Source organism: Podarcis vaucheri, assembly GCF_965113315.1.
Source record: "Podarcis vaucheri genome assembly, chromosome: 4".
Classification (NCBI taxonomy): domain Eukaryota; kingdom Metazoa; phylum Chordata; class Lepidosauria; order Squamata; family Lacertidae; genus Podarcis; species Podarcis vaucheri.
The window spans coordinates 73716346-73733845 of NC_138762.1; the positions used below are offsets into that span (position 1 = coordinate 73716346).

The 17500-nt window shown below is 42.1% G+C and overlaps 1 long non-coding RNA gene across 2 annotated transcripts; it reads left to right on the plus strand.

The window, feature by feature from the left end:
• Nucleotides 1-4334: 4334 nt before the first annotated feature.
• Nucleotides 4335-17500, plus strand: LOC309530933. Of its 2 annotated transcripts, none has more exons than XR_014218966.1 (4): nt 4335-4492; nt 10086-10204; nt 15720-15800; nt 16241-17500. It is a non-coding gene; the product is annotated as an uncharacterized lncRNA (long non-coding RNA). The 2 variants fall into 2 exon arrangements; XR_014218967.1 differs by having other exon boundaries at nt 10095-10204.

The following is a 17500-nucleotide window of genomic DNA, read 5'->3' on the forward strand; positions in this document are numbered from 1 at the left end:
CTTCAAATAAGGCAATACAAATTGTGCATATGTTGATTTTACAAATGGTGCTTACAAAAGGTGCCAATTAGTTTGGAAGGCTACATGGAATTTTTGGAGATGGCACAATTGACTGATTTCAACAGACCCACAATGTTGTTCATTTGTATTTCATTATCTGTTTGGAGTACTATAGAGGGACAGTTTTAATCCTACCCTACAAGCCCATTACACAAAACTATCTAACCAACCTGGTTGCATGTATCTGGCTGGCTTACAGCACTTAATATTTTAATACGGAAAACTGTATTGCCATATCATGTAAGACAATCATTATCTTGAGGAAATTTGGGTGGTGCCCAGCAATTGCCCCCCTCATCCCTCGATAATACCTGGAAATCTTGCAGATCTGGGCCTTTGAGTGGTTAATTCTACTTATTCCATAAAGTGGTAGCATCTCATACTTAGTTATGCTAAGACAGCACTGTGTAAGAATTGTGACCTTCTAGATAAGTTTCCTCAGGGATCTCAAGCTGACACCTGCTATAGGGAGTATCAGACAGACCTGGAAGTTATCTATGTTGACTTCCTGCCAAGTATTAACATTTTACTCTGATGAGAAACTGATGCGTCATCCAAACACCAGGTGTGGCTTATGTAACCAAACTGTATGAAGTAGTCTTTCACTTTTTTGGGAATGGGCCGTCTGTGATTTATGTAAAGGGATTAAAAAAAAAAACCCTAGAACATCTCTGTTAGCTGGAACCTCAACACAGGCTAACATCCAAACCTCCAGCTCCTTATTCATGGCTGAATAAGGGGTCCTCTGACAATGTAAAGGGACATAAGATAACAGCAGTGCTTTGTAGCTTTCTTTGGGCTAATAGAATTTTCATCCCATCTGAGTGTTCATTGTGCTTCACATTCATAAAGAACCATTGCCCCTTGGGTAACACAATAATAATACTAGAAGCTGTCTTTCATTGAGCCTGACTGTTAGTCCATGTACTTCAGTGTTGCCACCAAATGGCAGAAGTGACTCTCCAAAATTTCAGACAGGATTCCTTCCCAGTCCCACTTGGAGATTACAGTCTGACGACAAGGTTTAAATATGAACATTCAGAGTGCTGTTGCATGGGGCTAAAATTGCAGCTGCTTTGCTTTCACCTCTGCTGCTTCTGTACTGCCTTAGCATCACGTTCAAGCCTGGGTTTGTCTCTCCTTGAACTAACAATGAGCTGTAACCAGTGTTTGTTCATAAACAAGGTTTGTTCTGGAGCTTCTGGGTTAGGGTGATTTTCTTCCCTTTAATCTTTTGTTCCACATTTTTCTTGGTGTTGATGAGGATGCAGGCAAAATCACCACTTTCAGAGTCTACCCTGGTAAGCCCTTGACATGCCCATTCCTCACCACTACTCCCAGCAGCAGCAGCAACAACAACAATTTTATATATACAGTGGGACCTTGGTACTGGAACAGCTTGGTTCCCTAACAAATCAGCTCCCAAATGCCGCAAACCCGGAAGTAAGTATTCCGGTTTGCGGCTGTTTTTTGGAAGCCAAACGTCCAACACAGCTTCTGCAGCTTCCGATTGAGTGCAGGAAGCTCCTGAAGCTAATCAGAAGCCAGCCTTGGCTTTTGAATGGTTTCGGGAGTCGAGTGGACTCCCGGAATGGATTAAGTTTAAGAACCAAGGTACCACTGTATATATATATACCCTGACCATCTGGCTGGGTTGCCCCAGACCTCTGTTTCCAAGTGGACTGAGTCTTAGTCTCCCTGGAAACCAGAACTTTCTTTTTACTGTTAGGGCTTACTGAGAGTTAAATGCTTAAAAATCCATCCAAATGCATTCTTCAGTTATTTAGATTATGCAGTTGAGATATTTGTTTTGATTTCCCATAATTGATCTCACATTGGTCTTATCCTAATTGGTATCACATTAGCAGGGCTTTTTTTTCCATCTGGAACTCACCGGATCTCATGTGCCATGTAAACGGAGATGTATGTCCACACTTGAAGCTTATACATCATGAACAAGATGTACATTGCACATAATGTGTAATGTACTTTTTTATTGCATTTTTGTACTCTTTGCTGCTACCCTGATATGAAACCAGATTCTACTAACTGCATTGAAATAAACACATGGAAGAGTTCCTGGAAAGTTCTTTAATAATAATAGTAATAATAATAATTGCATGATCTAGCAAACCAAGACATTGGTAAAGGTAAAGGTAACGGGACCCCTGACCATTAGGTCCAGTCATGGACGACTCTAGGGTTGCGGCGCTCAAGGGTTGCGGCGCTCATCTCGCTTTACTGGCCAAGGAAGCCGGCGTATAGCTTCTGGGTCATGTGGCCAGCATGACTAAGCCGCTTCTGGTGAAACCAGAGCAGTGCACGGAAACACCATTTACCTTCCCACCGGAGCGGTACCTATTTATCTACTTGCACTTTGATGTGCTTTCAAACTGCTAGGTTGGCAGGAGCTGGGACCGAGCAATGGGAGCTCACCCCGTCATGGGGATTCAAACCGCTGACCTTCTGATCGGCAAGCCCTAGGCTCTGTGGTTTAACCCACAGTGCCACCATAAGCCAAATCAAGAGTCTCTTACTCTGAAGTAGTCCACTAGGGCAACTTGCTACTGAACTGGCTGTTCAGTTATTCAAATGTAAATGACGACATCTGCTTAAATCATCATAGTATAGGGAATGAAATGTCTTTGTAATATCTCTCTTTCAAAAACATTATTGGCAGCGCAGAAATGTATTTACTATCTTGCTTGACTACTGTATGCTGGTGATCTTAAAATTATCTTTATTGCACAGTGAATGCAAGATTATCCATGCTTCTTTCACAGGCAGGCTAAGAGTGCAGTCCTAACCCTCCTGATCAGTGCTGCTGAGTTAGAATATAGCAGGTGTCATGCCTAGGCGCCAGGCTCCACTGTTGAGGGTGTGGATGAAATTATGCCACTGGTGGTACCTTCACAGTAACCAGTATAGGTCCCCAAAATAGGGTGTTATGGGGCTGGGGTAGAGCAGAGTCAGCCATGAATCTGCTGAATCCTAAACTAATCCATTCCCCTTAGAAGGCTAGAACTCGGAGTTGGAGCAGCAAGAAAGGTAGAAATGGTCCTCCACTTTGCCCTGTGTGTTGAGAACAGGTAGGCCTTCAGATGCAGCAGTCAAACTGCTGCTCCACCCTGGTGTTCCTGGCTGAGAGACTTATGATTCCTCTCCCTTACTACTGTATGAAGCATCTTTTTCAGCCTGAGGGCTGCATTCTCTTCCAGGCAACCTTTAAGCAACCACCATGCCAGAAGCAAAAGTGAGTGGAGAAACAAATGCTAATTTGCTCACACATCCCTCTCTTTCCTTCATCCAGGCAATGAAGAAGTATTGTCACAGTTCAATGGCATATTCTAGGCAGGCAAAAACACACAAGGAGTGTGAAAAGCAGGACTAGTGAGGGGTGTGGTCTGGAAAGAAGGGGCACGGTGAAGGAGGGTGTGTGGCCTGGGACCACATTCTGAGGGACACACAGAGAGAGCAGGAGATCAATATTTGGGGCCCAGGCCTCGGTTTCCCTATTCTTGGTCTATAGAGAGTTAAGAGAGTTTTTGGATTTGATATCCCGCCTTTCACTCCCCTTCAGGAGTCTCAAAGCGGCTAACATTCTCCTTTCCCTTCCTCCCCCACAACAAACACTCTGTGAGGTGAGTGGGGCTGAGAGACTTCACAGAAGTGTGACTGGCCCAAGGTCACCCAGCAGCTGCATGTGGAGGAGCGGAGACGCGAACCCAGTTACCCAGATTACGTGACTACCGCTCTTAACCACTACACCACACTGGCTCTATAGGTTTGCACCGCTCCTGTTTGATTTAAAGTTGAGGAAAAGATCAGCAAAATTCCAAACCTCAGATGGCTCAAGTAGCTTCAGCAATCAATATCTGACAGTAAATTTGTTTCCATGTTTGCATTCCTGCTTCAGTCATTCCTGTTTCCTGATAGAATTTCCAGAAGGTTGAAACAGGAACTACCTGACTGCCATTGCTGTGCTTTCCAAATTATTGGCAACGTTAGCTGAAATGTTCCCAAGATTATTTTTAATATTCAATCTAACTGATTTCTGGAAGAATACAGTTAAGTACCTGCTTTTATGCAATCGTTGACATAGCAAGGCTTCGTTGCGGTTTGGCCAGAATGCCAGAATAATGAAGATGGAAACCTGAGTCTGCTGCCTGAGAGATTGCACTGGTTCTCAAAAACACTGAAGTGGCTCTTTAGAGTACAATATAATATTGACTTTTAATATAATGTTCCTATTAAGAACCATTTCTTACAGATGGCAGATATCGTGAACCTGTGGAGTCCTGCAAAAAAAAGACAGAATCCAGCTCTACCAGTCGCTTGATGGTTTGGTCACAGAAACAAACTGCTTTCTTTACAATTCAGTGTGTGTCTGATTAGAAATAAACCTCACTGAATTCAATGGGACTTGCTCCAGGTATGTGTGTATAGAACTGCAGTCTTAAGCACTGTTCTTGAGTAAACTAAAGGGGCAAGGCTTTTTAAAAATGTGTTATGGAAGGGGTTATTGGGTTGTTGTTTTATTTTGATTACCGTATTGGCCCGAATATAAGCTGCACCTGCAAATAAGCTGCACCTTTAAAATTCATGGGGGAGGGGAGACAATACCCAAGTATTCCCCCAGTGCTCCTGGGCTGCTTCTGGTGGCTGAGGTAGGGGAGGGAATAGAGATAATTATTAAAAGATGCCCTAAACTAAGTACACATCAGTGAAGGTGACGGATCAGTTTTTTTCTTTGTAAGTAAAGATTATTATGATTTTTATTTTTAAAAAACCTTTCTCCAGAAGATTCATTACCTTAGCTTACCCCAATACTATATTCATTGACTGAGCTAGTGAAATGTACCAGACTGGAAAAAGACACACACATTTATTTTGCTTAACTGGCTACTGCTTCTTTGCTTCTTACTCACCAGGAGCCAGATTTTTCTTGAGGCAATGTCTATTCCTATTGAAGGAGCCATAAAGTTTACTACTGCCAAGCAGTGACTTGCTCCATTTAAACATGATTCATTGGGAAGCCTGTTTTGCATCAGTTAACATGCAACATTCACACTTTTTGTTAGGGGGGATTCACTGCTAAGTTTTGTAACTGTCTCATTTTGGTGAGACAACTTCTGGAGTCACAAACCTGTTCAGGCACTTAACAAATGTGTGAAGGTACACAGAACATAAAGGGGCACTGGACAGTACAGGTGCTGTCCCTAATGTCCTCTTCTACTCCACCTGACCTTCCTTCACTGAATGGAAAGATCTGAAGAGCGATTCCAAGCAGATACAGCTTAGAAGACTTCCCATGACCATGAACCCTGGTAATGCAGGGTTCCTGGCCATGGGGAAGATTCTAAGCATATTCACCTGAGTGGGTGAGGAATCCCTCCTCAGATATTCTCACTCAGTACTGGAACATCTGCAGGGCCACAATTTCTACATCCCTGAAACAGAGATAGCTTTTCATAAAATCCAACATTGTCTATAGACATTGTTAAGCTTCTCTTCCAAGCAGGCCTGTGCTTGTTGTAAGTACAGGAACCATTTCTCACAATGTTTGCCAAGACTTGCTGCCCCAGAAAAGAAAAGACCTGTATGGGGTGAACCAACATCTGTGCCTGTGCAATGCCACAAGGCATGATGTTCTGCCCCACAGGAATGTTACAACAGCACTGCAAGCAACAGTGCCTAGGTCAGTATGGAAGACCAGGATGTACAGATTCTGTAGCTGCAAATGGCTCATGGAGAAGAATTCATTAAAATGTTCCCTCATGATTAAGTTGCATCTGAAAGGAAAGGCACAGGAGAGTGTTTTCCTGGCTCAGACTCCATCACCTCAGGTCCCAGAAGAAGAAAGATATACAGAGTAGACTGTTCAGCTGGTTGCAACAGGAACAGGAGTGAAGAAACGTGAATGGTATCTGTGCTACAGTCAATGGTGAGAACAATGGATGTGGTGATCATAAGGAAGCATAAATTCAAAAGAAAATGTGATCGACAACCAGAAAAAGTGGGGAATAGAATAGGGACAGTCTGGAAAAGGTTGGAAAAGAAAGGAATAAGAGCAGATTCAGGGGATAAAAAGAATTTCAAACCTTACTTGGGGAAAGTCTTGAACCTTGCACCTTGCTCTAGAACAGATTCCTGTGGAGACTTAATAGTCCACAGCAATAACCTGCTGGAAGGGACATCTCAGCAGTTCATCATATTTCCCCAGTAACTTTGATATAAGAGACTCTCCTACAACATCTCTACCTTTCTACTGATTGTGTTCACTTATGCCAGTTTCTTTGCCCGAACAGGCAGTGCTACATATTGAGGCTAACTTCTGGCATCACCATTTAGTAAAGGTTAGTGAAACACTTAGGAAAGCATTTACAATTGTTTCCAATTTCATCTATAAAACCTACCACACATCCCACCCATTACAACTATCTCCAGGGCCAGCCATACTGTTACTAAGTCTCCTCCCATGACAGATGCCAGGGGACAGGGATCAAGAACTGGTGGAGAACAGAGCTGTGTGTGCCACATAGCCTGGCCTGCCCCTCCTAAGACAACCTGCTGTCTGTAGGTGCAGTGAGGATCAATGTCCTCTCGCCAGCACTGAAGTAAGGCCCCATCTATGCCATACATTTGAAATGGAATGGCAACATTTTAAATAGTCATGGCTTCTCCCAAAGAATCCTGGGACTGCAGTTTGTTAAGGGTTGAGGGACTCATAGAGAATTGCTAGGTAGTCCCTATTCCACTCAGAGAGCTTCTTCCTCTCCTCCTCCTCGTCCTCCTTCTTGTTGTCATATTTATATTCCTCCTTTCCCCCAAGGCAGTTCAATACTCATTCAATCTGTTTAACATTCAATCTGCCTTGCTAAGGAACTCTAAGAATTGTAGCTCTGTGGATGGAATAGAGGTCTCCTCATAACTCACAGCACCCTTTACAAACTAAAACTCCCATGATTCTTTGGGGGAAGTCATGCATGACACCACCTTCAATGTATAGGGCAAATGGGGCCTAAGATTCAACAGCCTGTCTAGTATGTGGAATGGAAGGTGTGGAGTGCCATCTTGTCCACCTCAGACAGCAAAATGGCTTGACCTGGGCTGCTCCTGGCTGTCTTTCTCAAGCTGTCTTACTGTCTTATAACAGAAAGGGCCTCTCCTGAAAGCATTTATAATTAAGCAGTTTCTAGAGGAATGGAGAATGTTTTTCAAATCATTGCTATTTCAATGACAGCCTTTAAGCGTATTGTTTCAAGTCTTGATATCCAGCAGGCCAACTGCTGTTCCTATGGCCTGAAATGATATACACAGATGTGGCTCCTCCAACATATTAGTCAACCAAAAAAATGTTCTTATTTACAGGAAACACATTTCATCCAGAGAAGCAACAGAGCAACAGAGAATAAAAGAACATGCCGAAGTTCAACGCTATGAAATGGGAGGAGACACACAGTAGTTGTTTATGGGGAACATGCTGTGAGATGTAAGATGTATATATATTTTCAAGGAAGGCAGTTTTTCTTCCTCCTTTCCATATCTCCACAGAGCTAAGAAACATTGTTCCCTAGTTCTCTGAATAAATTACTATGACTATGCATGAAAGGTACAGACAGCTAGCTCATTGCCTTTTGGGATTTTTTTTCCTGACGTGTTTTTTAACCAAATGAACATGTGGCAACAGCATAAAAGAGTAAGTTTGAATTCCAGAGATTCTGTTAAACCAACTGATCTACTCAGATAGTTTGGAAAGGTACCAAACTGACAGATGGGTTCCAAAACAACAGTTTTTAATTTGATTAATTGGATCACTTTTGAAAAGAAAGGAGGGGAAAGGCTGCTCAAGTTAATTTCCTGATTTCCATAATCTCCTCTCGAATAAAGGAGGACAGCTAAGGAAATAGCCTAGATGAATAGAACAACTATGATGCACTATTGTAGCAGAAGAAAGAGAGGTTAGATTTGTGGTGCATTCAGACTTTATTAGTTTTTGTTTTTTAAAGCGGTGAGCACTTAACGTTTCAGAAGAGGTGCAAATACATGTATGCATGGAAAAATTTCAGTAATATCTGAATGGCCAGGGGTTCGCCATCCCTGCTGTCATGGAAATCAAAGCATCTTTAAGAAGTTATGTCAACTAGAGGAAAAGAGTGTTTAAGTATATCCTAAGAAGGTGTGTGTGGCCAGCTAGCTTGGGGAGTAGGAAGCTGAATAAAGCTAGTTTGTTGAAAATATTGACAAGAAAATGGGACTTGAGCCAACTCACCAAATCACAACTTATTTCTCTTGATGCTGTCAAAGCTGTCTCTCAGTCTTGCCTGCAAGCAGTTGTTCAGAAGACTTAATTTGTGACCTGCGCTCTCCAGTTATAGAACTGTAATAGTCAGGAGGAAATATTCCATGTTGATAGCAGCATTTTGAGATGTTATACTCCAGGGAATTGCTGGCAAGTTCCTGTCCATGGGCGCTCCCAAGTCACACAGCTAGGGATGATTCAGTTGGCATTTTAAGGGGAACCCACTTAATTCGCACTTTGCGAAACAATAAGTGAACGAAAAAAAGTGATCTATCAAATCTGAATTTTGCAGTGCAGCTCTCCGGTCAAGCAATGTGCACAAACCAAAAGTCCAGGTTGACAAACAAAGCCAAACCATGGCTTAGCACAGAAGAGGAAGAATTACAGAAAGAATGGAGAGTCCATGAGCCTTTTCAGGAACCCTCATGCTGATCTGTTTGTCCTAAGCTAAGTGTTACATGCAAACCAGTTCTATGTATTGATGTCATTATTCATGGCATAATTGACTCAGCTGCCATTGTCAACATTTGTGATTTTTATCTGAAATCCATTCATTTCACTTCTTCTGGAGATTCAGCACTGGCTATCTTTGCTGTTAACAACTCAGCTAGAACATTTCTGTTTGAACCAGGGAGCACATATAAAACAATAACTGCATTTTCTGATGGCTCTTTAGTGGGTAAGTTTAAATGAGAAATGTGTTTGGGCTGAACCCATATTACATTTTTAAAAAATGAGTTTCTAGTAGACCCTTTTCTTTTGTGAAACATTGTTCACTAGTTGTTTCAGTATTTCAAAATTGTAGCAGTGGTTGGAATCAACATGCCTATTGGTTGGGTATACCCACTGGGATTTTTGGGTCTCCGCCTTTGAACAGCTGACTTCCCTGGCTGCCATGCCACAAACTGCTTTTCAAAGTCCCCTCATATTCAAAGGTGGTATGAGGTTGGTATTTGGGGCTGGAGTTGATATTTAAGACACAGAAACTCAAAGCCCCCTTGGCTTTGAATAACTGCCTTTCGCTCTCTCGTTCCTGCCCAGTGGCTTTTTATTTTTTTATTATTATTATTATTTAGAAATGGGAGAGTACAAATAAGGCAGGAATTTCTTTGAGGAACTAAATGAACAAAATTGAGGCTGTGCCGTAGCACCATGGGCATGAATAGAAGATATTACAGGTGAACCAGAAGCCTAATGTCAATATTTAAAAGAGGCAAACAAATCACTCCTACTCATTCAACAGCACAATTAATTCAGAAATCTGTCAACAGAGGTATAAAAGGAATGCCATTCTACATGGTTCAGGGGGCAGTTTGCCGATTAAATATTTGTTTTCCACAGAATATGGACAATAATATTTGTACAGGATTTCGCATATTAGAATCCTTAATGTTATGTTGAAATCGCCATCATAATCCAAATAGCTTAACAAACAAAAATGGGGAAATGGAGTAACTAGGGGATTCTATTGATAAAATCCACTTCGATTCACCAACAATGTTCTCACACTAGAGCATGTAAAAAATGGGATATCCTGATGGGGACAGGATCTCTCTTTCCTCCCCAGGAACCCAAAGGGTGGCAATAAAGGGAGAGAGAAAATAAATACGGTCCTTCATGAGCAATCCTTTAGTTTACACATACGAAAATAGTTTCTACAGTATTGTTAAATACAGGACATCTAATTCTTTCCCCTGTTTTATTTGTCTTCACCTCTTATGAGTTGATCTAGGAGTACTGAAATTTGCAGGCGAAGAAGTCCGCATTCATTTAAATAGGACCTAGTGTTGTACAGTTAACAACCCTACAGTTTATGAGATCATTGCTGGCGTGAAAAGTAAGGTAAATATGATTACTGGATTTGTGTATATATATCTCCTGTCTCTTTCCTTGTATTTCATAATTCCTTAGGGTCTTGTTATCCTATGATAGCTACACATGTCCTGGGGTTACTAGCACCATAAATTATCTATTTTCATTCTAACATCTGCCCTGTGGGCTTGGTTGCTGTGTTTAATACCTTCCTCAGTGCCAGATGGCTGGCCTTACTTTTTCACCATGCCACTATAAACCATCCTAAATGCAGAGATGGTTTTAGGGTAGTGTGACAGGTTTGCCTGCACTAGGCCAAGCTGAGAGGAAGTGCTGCAGGAGGTGCCACAACAATGATGAACAATAGAAGGCGAGAGGCAAGAAACTCTGGATTTTTGTGTCACACAGGGTGCCAAAGTCTGCCCCTGCTCCAAGGATCTGTGCTCCTGACTTATCTAATGCAGCAGTCTTGAAGACAATCCATGAAACTGTTTTGCTGGAATAGAAGCATGATGGAACTACTTCAGTGGTCTGTTATTTACAGCCAGGTTCAGCCCAAGTGACTTTGAACAAGTTGTTCTCTCTCAGACTCAATTACCTACATGTAAAATACATCCAATGTGAACACTAAGCTCCCATCGTATAGAGGTTTGTTAGGCTACAGGGCAGAAAGACACCAATAACTTCCATGATGAATGTGTGCTAACATAAACAACAAGCCAAATAAACGTTCTTCATGATATAGCCTCTGTGCACCACAACCCTCAATCATAGAAAGAAGCTACTGTAAGCCCTGCAGTTTTACCTTTATTGCACCTTAATTTTTAGTCTTCAATGAAGATGCTCATTACATCATTTTTACATGCTTAACTGATCCTGAATCAGTTGCCTAGATATACAATGCTGGATGGTTTAAGATTCAACGTATGTTGCATTACTTTGAAATATTCTAATGACTTGATCTTAATTTTTATTCTGTTGGCATGCATTGCCTTGCCATAATTGAGTATAAATGGAAATTAATATGCAGGCAATTATTAAAATGAGGTCTGTGTCTATTCACTTAAAGGTAAGCAAAATACAGATTGACAAGTTAAAATACAGATGGAACATTGTTTTCTTCTACTATAAATTCTCAGGTGTTAAATGGTTTGAAAAGTAGGAAAACGAATTTGTAAGGTGGGAGCTGGGGAGACGGGGATCTGGCCTTTGGAGGTGGGGACTATAAGAATTGGCTTACTGATGCTGATTCTTGCAAGTAGTGAAATAAATCCAGGAAGTGGGTTTCTCAACTTACTAGTAGTTGTCAATTCCAAATATATCAGACTGTTTTGTTTTTCTTTGTTTACCCTCTCTGCATTTCTTTTGCCATCCTTTTCATAAACAGAAAACATACATGTCAGCTCCAATTACTGCTGCTGTCGAAAAATCTCCAGTTACAGCCAGTTGTAGATTACTTTCTTATGGCTGTGGGATCAAATTGTAGATTAATAGTAATGGTGTGATATCCCAAGTCGCATGATTCCAAGGTATGTATAACAAAAGCCATCATCACACACAGTGTCCCTGTCTTTATATTCTGCTGCAAAGTTTTAGCTCCCAGTAGTAATGGCACTACCAGTAATGATGTATGGAAGTGAGAGCTGGACCATAAAGAAGGCTGATCGCCGAAGAATTAATGCTTTTGAATTATGGTGCTGGAGGAGACTCTTGAGAGTCCCATGGACTGCAAGAAGATCAAACGTATCCATTCTTAAGGAAATCAGCCCTGAGTGCTCACTGGAAGGACACATTGTGAAGCTGAGGCTCCAATACTTTGGCCACCTCATGAGAAGAGAAGACTCCCTGGAAAAGACCCAGATGTTGGGAAAGATGGAGGGCACAAGGAGACGGGGACGACAGAGGACGAGATGGTTGGATAGTGTTCTCAAAGCTACCAGCGTGAATTTGACCAAAATGCAAGAGGCAGTGGAAGACAGGAGTACCTGGCGTGCTCTGGTCCACGGGGTCACGAAGAGTCAGACACGGCTAAACAACTAAAGAACAGCAACAACAAGTAATGGTACTGCATTTCATTCAAGCATTTGTATCCTAAATGTCACAAATCTCTCTCTCTCTCTCTCTCTCTCTCTCTCTCAAGCCTGTTTCAAATTGTGATCCTTTGAAATTTGCACGTGAGTCTGAATGGACCCCAAAATGCCCGGCTCCTACCACGAGCCCTCATCATCCTGACTATCCTCTTCCTTCGACATTTATTTAGTGGTAAAGGCTAGCAAAAGATACAGTGGTGCCCCGCAAGACGAACGCCTCGGAAGATGAAAAACTCGCTAGACGAAGGAGTTTTTTGTTTTCTTAGCCGCTTCGCAAGACGCATTTCCCTATGGGCTTGCTTCGCAAAACGAAGCTTGCCCCGCAAGCTCCGGGGATAGCGGGGAAGTGCAGCGCGTCTTCCCCGCTGTCCCCGGACCTCTTTTGAAGCAAGGGGTGGCGGGGAGAAGATCGCTTCTCCCCGTTGCCAGCCCCGCAATCTCTGGGGACAGAGGGGAAGGCGTGCGCACCTTCCCCTCTCTCCCCGGACCCCTTTTGAACCAAGGGGCGGCAACGGGGAGAAGCGATTCTCCCCGCTGCCCCTTCCCTTGCTTTAAAACAGGTCCGAGGACAGAGGGGAAGGCGCGCGCGCCTTTCCCTCTGTCCCCGGAGATTGCGGGGCAGGCAACGGGGAGAAGCAATCTTCTCCCCACCGCCCCTTGCTTTAAACAGGTCCGGGGACAGAGGGGAAGGCGTGCGGCGCTTCCCCTCTGTCCCTGGACGGTCTCCATAGGAACGCATTGATTGATTTTCAATGCATTCCTATGGGAAACCGTGCTTCGCAAGACGAAAAACTCACAAGAAGAAAAAACTTGCAGAACGAATTAATTTCATCTTGCGAGGCACCACTGTACTGCTGTAGGGTCTCTGTAGAACAGCAAGTGCACAACAGCATTCAGGGGCCACTGAGAACAATGTGAAATATTGTTGGTATTGGATGCAGAGGTCTCTAGGTCACATTGCACTGCCTGTAACATCAGAAGCATGATGGGACCTTTGCTTAAAATGCAGCCAATTAAAATGACTCATAATCTGAAGATCAGTTACAAAATAAATCTTTTTAACTTTCTTCACTCCTAACCAGGCTTGGAGGGAGTCGTCAGGAGAGTTCTAGAGTTACTGCAGAATTCTGCCTTTTAAAATCAATAAAGGCTTTAAAATGCCTGAGAAACCCTACAACTTGTTAACTTGACAGTTTAACCTGAAAGTGGTCAACTGAATCTTCACACAAGTCTGCTTTCAAATTCTTCAAACGTAAATGAAGACAGAACAGTTCTATAACAGGACTATACCACCTCCAAAAAGGTTTGGCTCGCTCAGTTTCCAAATAGATAGTATTGTGATCCATGAAACAGAAATGAGACAGATCTGGTTTTCGTAACCCCCAATCCAATTCAAAGGCATCTAGCACAACACCTTTTGCACCTACCCATCTGAAATTTGACAGTATCCCTCTACATGTAAAAGGCTACTGTGCCTACAAAATCCATCAAATTATGACAAAATATTTATAATAGCATTTACTTAAAAAAAAAACAACCCTTCAAAATTCAAGGGCTACTTGCACATACACAAACAACCCCCTCTGCACCTATTTGTCTGACATTTGACATGCATCATCCACTTGGAAGGGGATATTAAGCATGCAAATTTCAGTCAGTTTTGCCACAAAGCAAAAAGTCCAAAACTATGTGCTGATTTCCTCTAATAGTCAATGGGGAGACAAGTGAGGTTCTGATTCAGACCCAATGTGAAGCTATAGTCCTCCGTATGGGTCTGAGAAGAATCAACCCACTTTTTGGAGCCCTCTAGTTTTTATTTACTTTTATTTATATATTTTAGACAGCTTTTAGAAATGTTCATGGTAACAAAGATACTTAACAAGCTGTTAAGTATCTTTGCAATATGTGGCTATTCCGTGCACAACATGGAAGGGTTTAACCTATCCAGGCTTCAAGGTGGCAACCTTAAGAACCAGCTATAGATTTCTATCTATTCAGAGAATGCATTTAGCTAGTGAAGCTGAATTCACACCAGCCCGTCATGAAGACAGATGAAAATGCTAACAGCTGTTTGAAAATTCAGGGAAGCACATGTTCAAGCTCTGAACCACAACTTGGTTTTTTTGCCCACTGTGTCCCTTTTAATTGATGAAGTGACACATTTAGAATTTAATTCCAACATCATTTCTGTAGCGAGTGTGTAAAAGTAAGAACAAGTTGTTCCATAGACGTCTGTGACATTAATAATAATGTGTTAATTCAGGAAATAGCAGAGGCAACATTACATTTCTCCAGAGGGAAACAACTTGAAAGAAAGGCATGAAGGTAGAAGAGAAGCGAAAAATCAACATTATGAATAATATGAGTTTTCTAGACTTTGAGACTCTCTTCCTCAGGATCAGGCTGCATGCACAGATCTAAGCACAACTTTCATGCTAGAGAGAAAATACTGATCATGTGTTGGAGAAGAAGGAGAGAAAGGGAAACATTTCCTCATTCCTGTATCATTGACACTGGATTAGCTCCAGAGTTGCATTTCCAAAAATGGATGGACTCATTGGATTCATGGAACGGATTGAAATCATGTAGAGGAAATTCTGGCAGATTCCCCCTCCTGGCTGCAGCATCATGCAATTCTCCAGAGCATATTTTCATGGGACTGCAAGGAGGATAGAGGAATCAATATCAGCTCCTTCCTTCTTTCCTAGCGAGAGTGCCCATGAGTTCAGCTTCACTCACAGGAATTCTGGATCCAAGCCACTGTCCCTAATACTGCCAACCATTTGTTTGGCAGAGTGTATGGTGTGCAGAAGTGTCCAATGTGTACCCCTTTGCATGCGTGGATCTAATTTAGAACAGTGGCCCATATGCAGAAGCCAGTTTCCATGCACAGATCTCTTTTGCTGCACTGAAATCTGACTCGGAAATATTTTTTTTGAAAGACAAAAATACAATTTCATCGTGATTTAAGTTAATTCAATAAGGTCCAGGATCAACATATTCAATACTTTTACACTTTGTTTCTCCTCCCCTGCCCCCAACTTCTTAAATCCAACAGTAACCATTACTTGGGAATACTATAAAATTGATCGTAAGGAAAAAATGGATTTTATTTTATTTTATTTACAAGCAAATTGAAGCTTCTTGAGTTGGCACTATAGGAAGCTGTGTAATTCCTTTGGTAGGATCAAACAAAGACAATTGCCTGCAAAATGTGTTGGTGTTGAGTGTTGTCTCTCAGCCTTTCATATGTAGTCTAAGTGGTTTGTGACAACCATAGTACCTGATTTGCCAGCCTCTTTGAGTAAAATATGAGAAGTGTGGGTGGCATGAAGTCTTCCAGGGATTTGGATAGTAGTGTCACAGAGGGGCAGCTTTTATCAGTCTCGGATCCTCATATAAATGTGAAGCATCACTTAGTATTTTATATTCCTTATCTAATCAGGACTCCAAAGTTGCTGTCTTTCAGAATATCCCGTCTGGCAGGACATCTGTACATGCTCTGAAATCTAAGACTCTGCTTAAGCAAGGAAATTGTAAGTTGCTAATTTAAAGTTACAGATACAGTGTATCTGAAGAAGTGTGCATGCACACGAAAGCTCATACCAAGAACTAACTTAGTTGGTCTTTAAGGTGCTACTGGAAGGGGGGGGAAAGTATGTTGCTAATTTAAACTGAGCTTTGTTTCTCCTTTGCAAGTCTATGCAAGTGCAATTTTGATGCCTTTCCATTTCCTTCCTTTCCCCCCTCCCTTTCTTATTCTCTAGTAAAATTCCATATGTTTTTACATTTTCCTTTATTGGTTTTTAAAAGGCTATTTTCTGGAACTTCTCACTAAAATCATCCCCACATGCTAGATTGCATGCTTGCAAATCTACCTCTTTGCATTCTAAGGATAGTTCACAAGCTTTTCTTAAATTCTGGCTTTGAGAAACTAAAGCTCTTCTCTTCTTTCTCTTCCTGCCCCCACCCCAAGCTGGACTGAGGCAAGTTATTGGCAGTAAAGACACTCTCCGAGCAACTGGATCCCTTAACTGGAAGCTGCCTATCATAATTTTGGGGGAGGGGAAACCCTTGCAACAATCTGCCCGCATAAAAAGAACCAGATCCGTCACAAATGGAGGTCCATTTGGAACAGATTTTCACTTGCAAGGAGGGAAAAAAACCCTCCTTTGCCAATGGTGATGGCATGTGTATGTGCAGAACAGTTATTTTAATCCTGTCCTCCAGATCAGTACGATAAAGTAGCCAAGCACCAACCTGAAAATATAGTTGCAGATCAAGTGACGCTTCTGCAGGAAACCGGGGGGGGGGGACATTTTGGGAGCAGACAGGAGCCTCAAAATGTGGATACCATCCAGCATTCAGAAGGACAACTCACAACTTGGATTGCAAATATGAGGCACCCCTATTATTATCTTCCAGACATTTTAATAGGATTTATTCACATTTTAAAATTAAGATTGGCTACTCTTTGTCGTGACATTTCCTGAATCAATGAGACTCCCCTTCATAAGTTTCTGTAGCTCAGCTTCTACATTTCAATGACTTTATCCTGTGCTCCTTATGTTGAAAACCACATGCTAGGTGAAACATGTGTAGATCCTTCTTATCTGATCACTACTCCCCCTTCTTAGCTGATCAACAGTTGGGTGAGAAGAACTGGACCCACCTTTCAAACTACACTGCAGCTATGTGCTGGCTGCCAGGATAGTGCTAAATGTCATTTTTTCCAGAACTACAGACTTCCCCAATATTGACCTCAGAAGAAAGCATTACAAGCTGTTACAATGTATGTATCGGAACCCATTAAAAAAGTCACCAGAATGTGTACTTCCAAACCAAGGAATATTTTTTTCTGGCAACCACTGGTGGTTCTATATTAGTGCTTTTCAAAGTGTGTTCTAGAAAACTCCGGGTTCCTTGGACATTACCGTTTACCTGGTGCTCCAGAGAAGCAGTGTTTGTTGCCTTGGTGCAGCCATGGCCCAGCTCCAAGAAGCATATTTTCTTCTCCTCACAACTGTTGGGGGCCATGCTGGCTTGATGCCAAAGGCCCTTTGGAACAGGCCAACCAGGGCACAGCTGGGGTGGGTCTGACCCAGCCGAAGCTGACTCCACCTTCATGGTATAAAAAGATGGCCACACCTGGAGGTTCTCTCCCTTACAGCAGAAATTGTTGTGGGATCTCTACTTACATCTGTAGTCAATAAAGCTGTAGCCAATTTTGACCGAA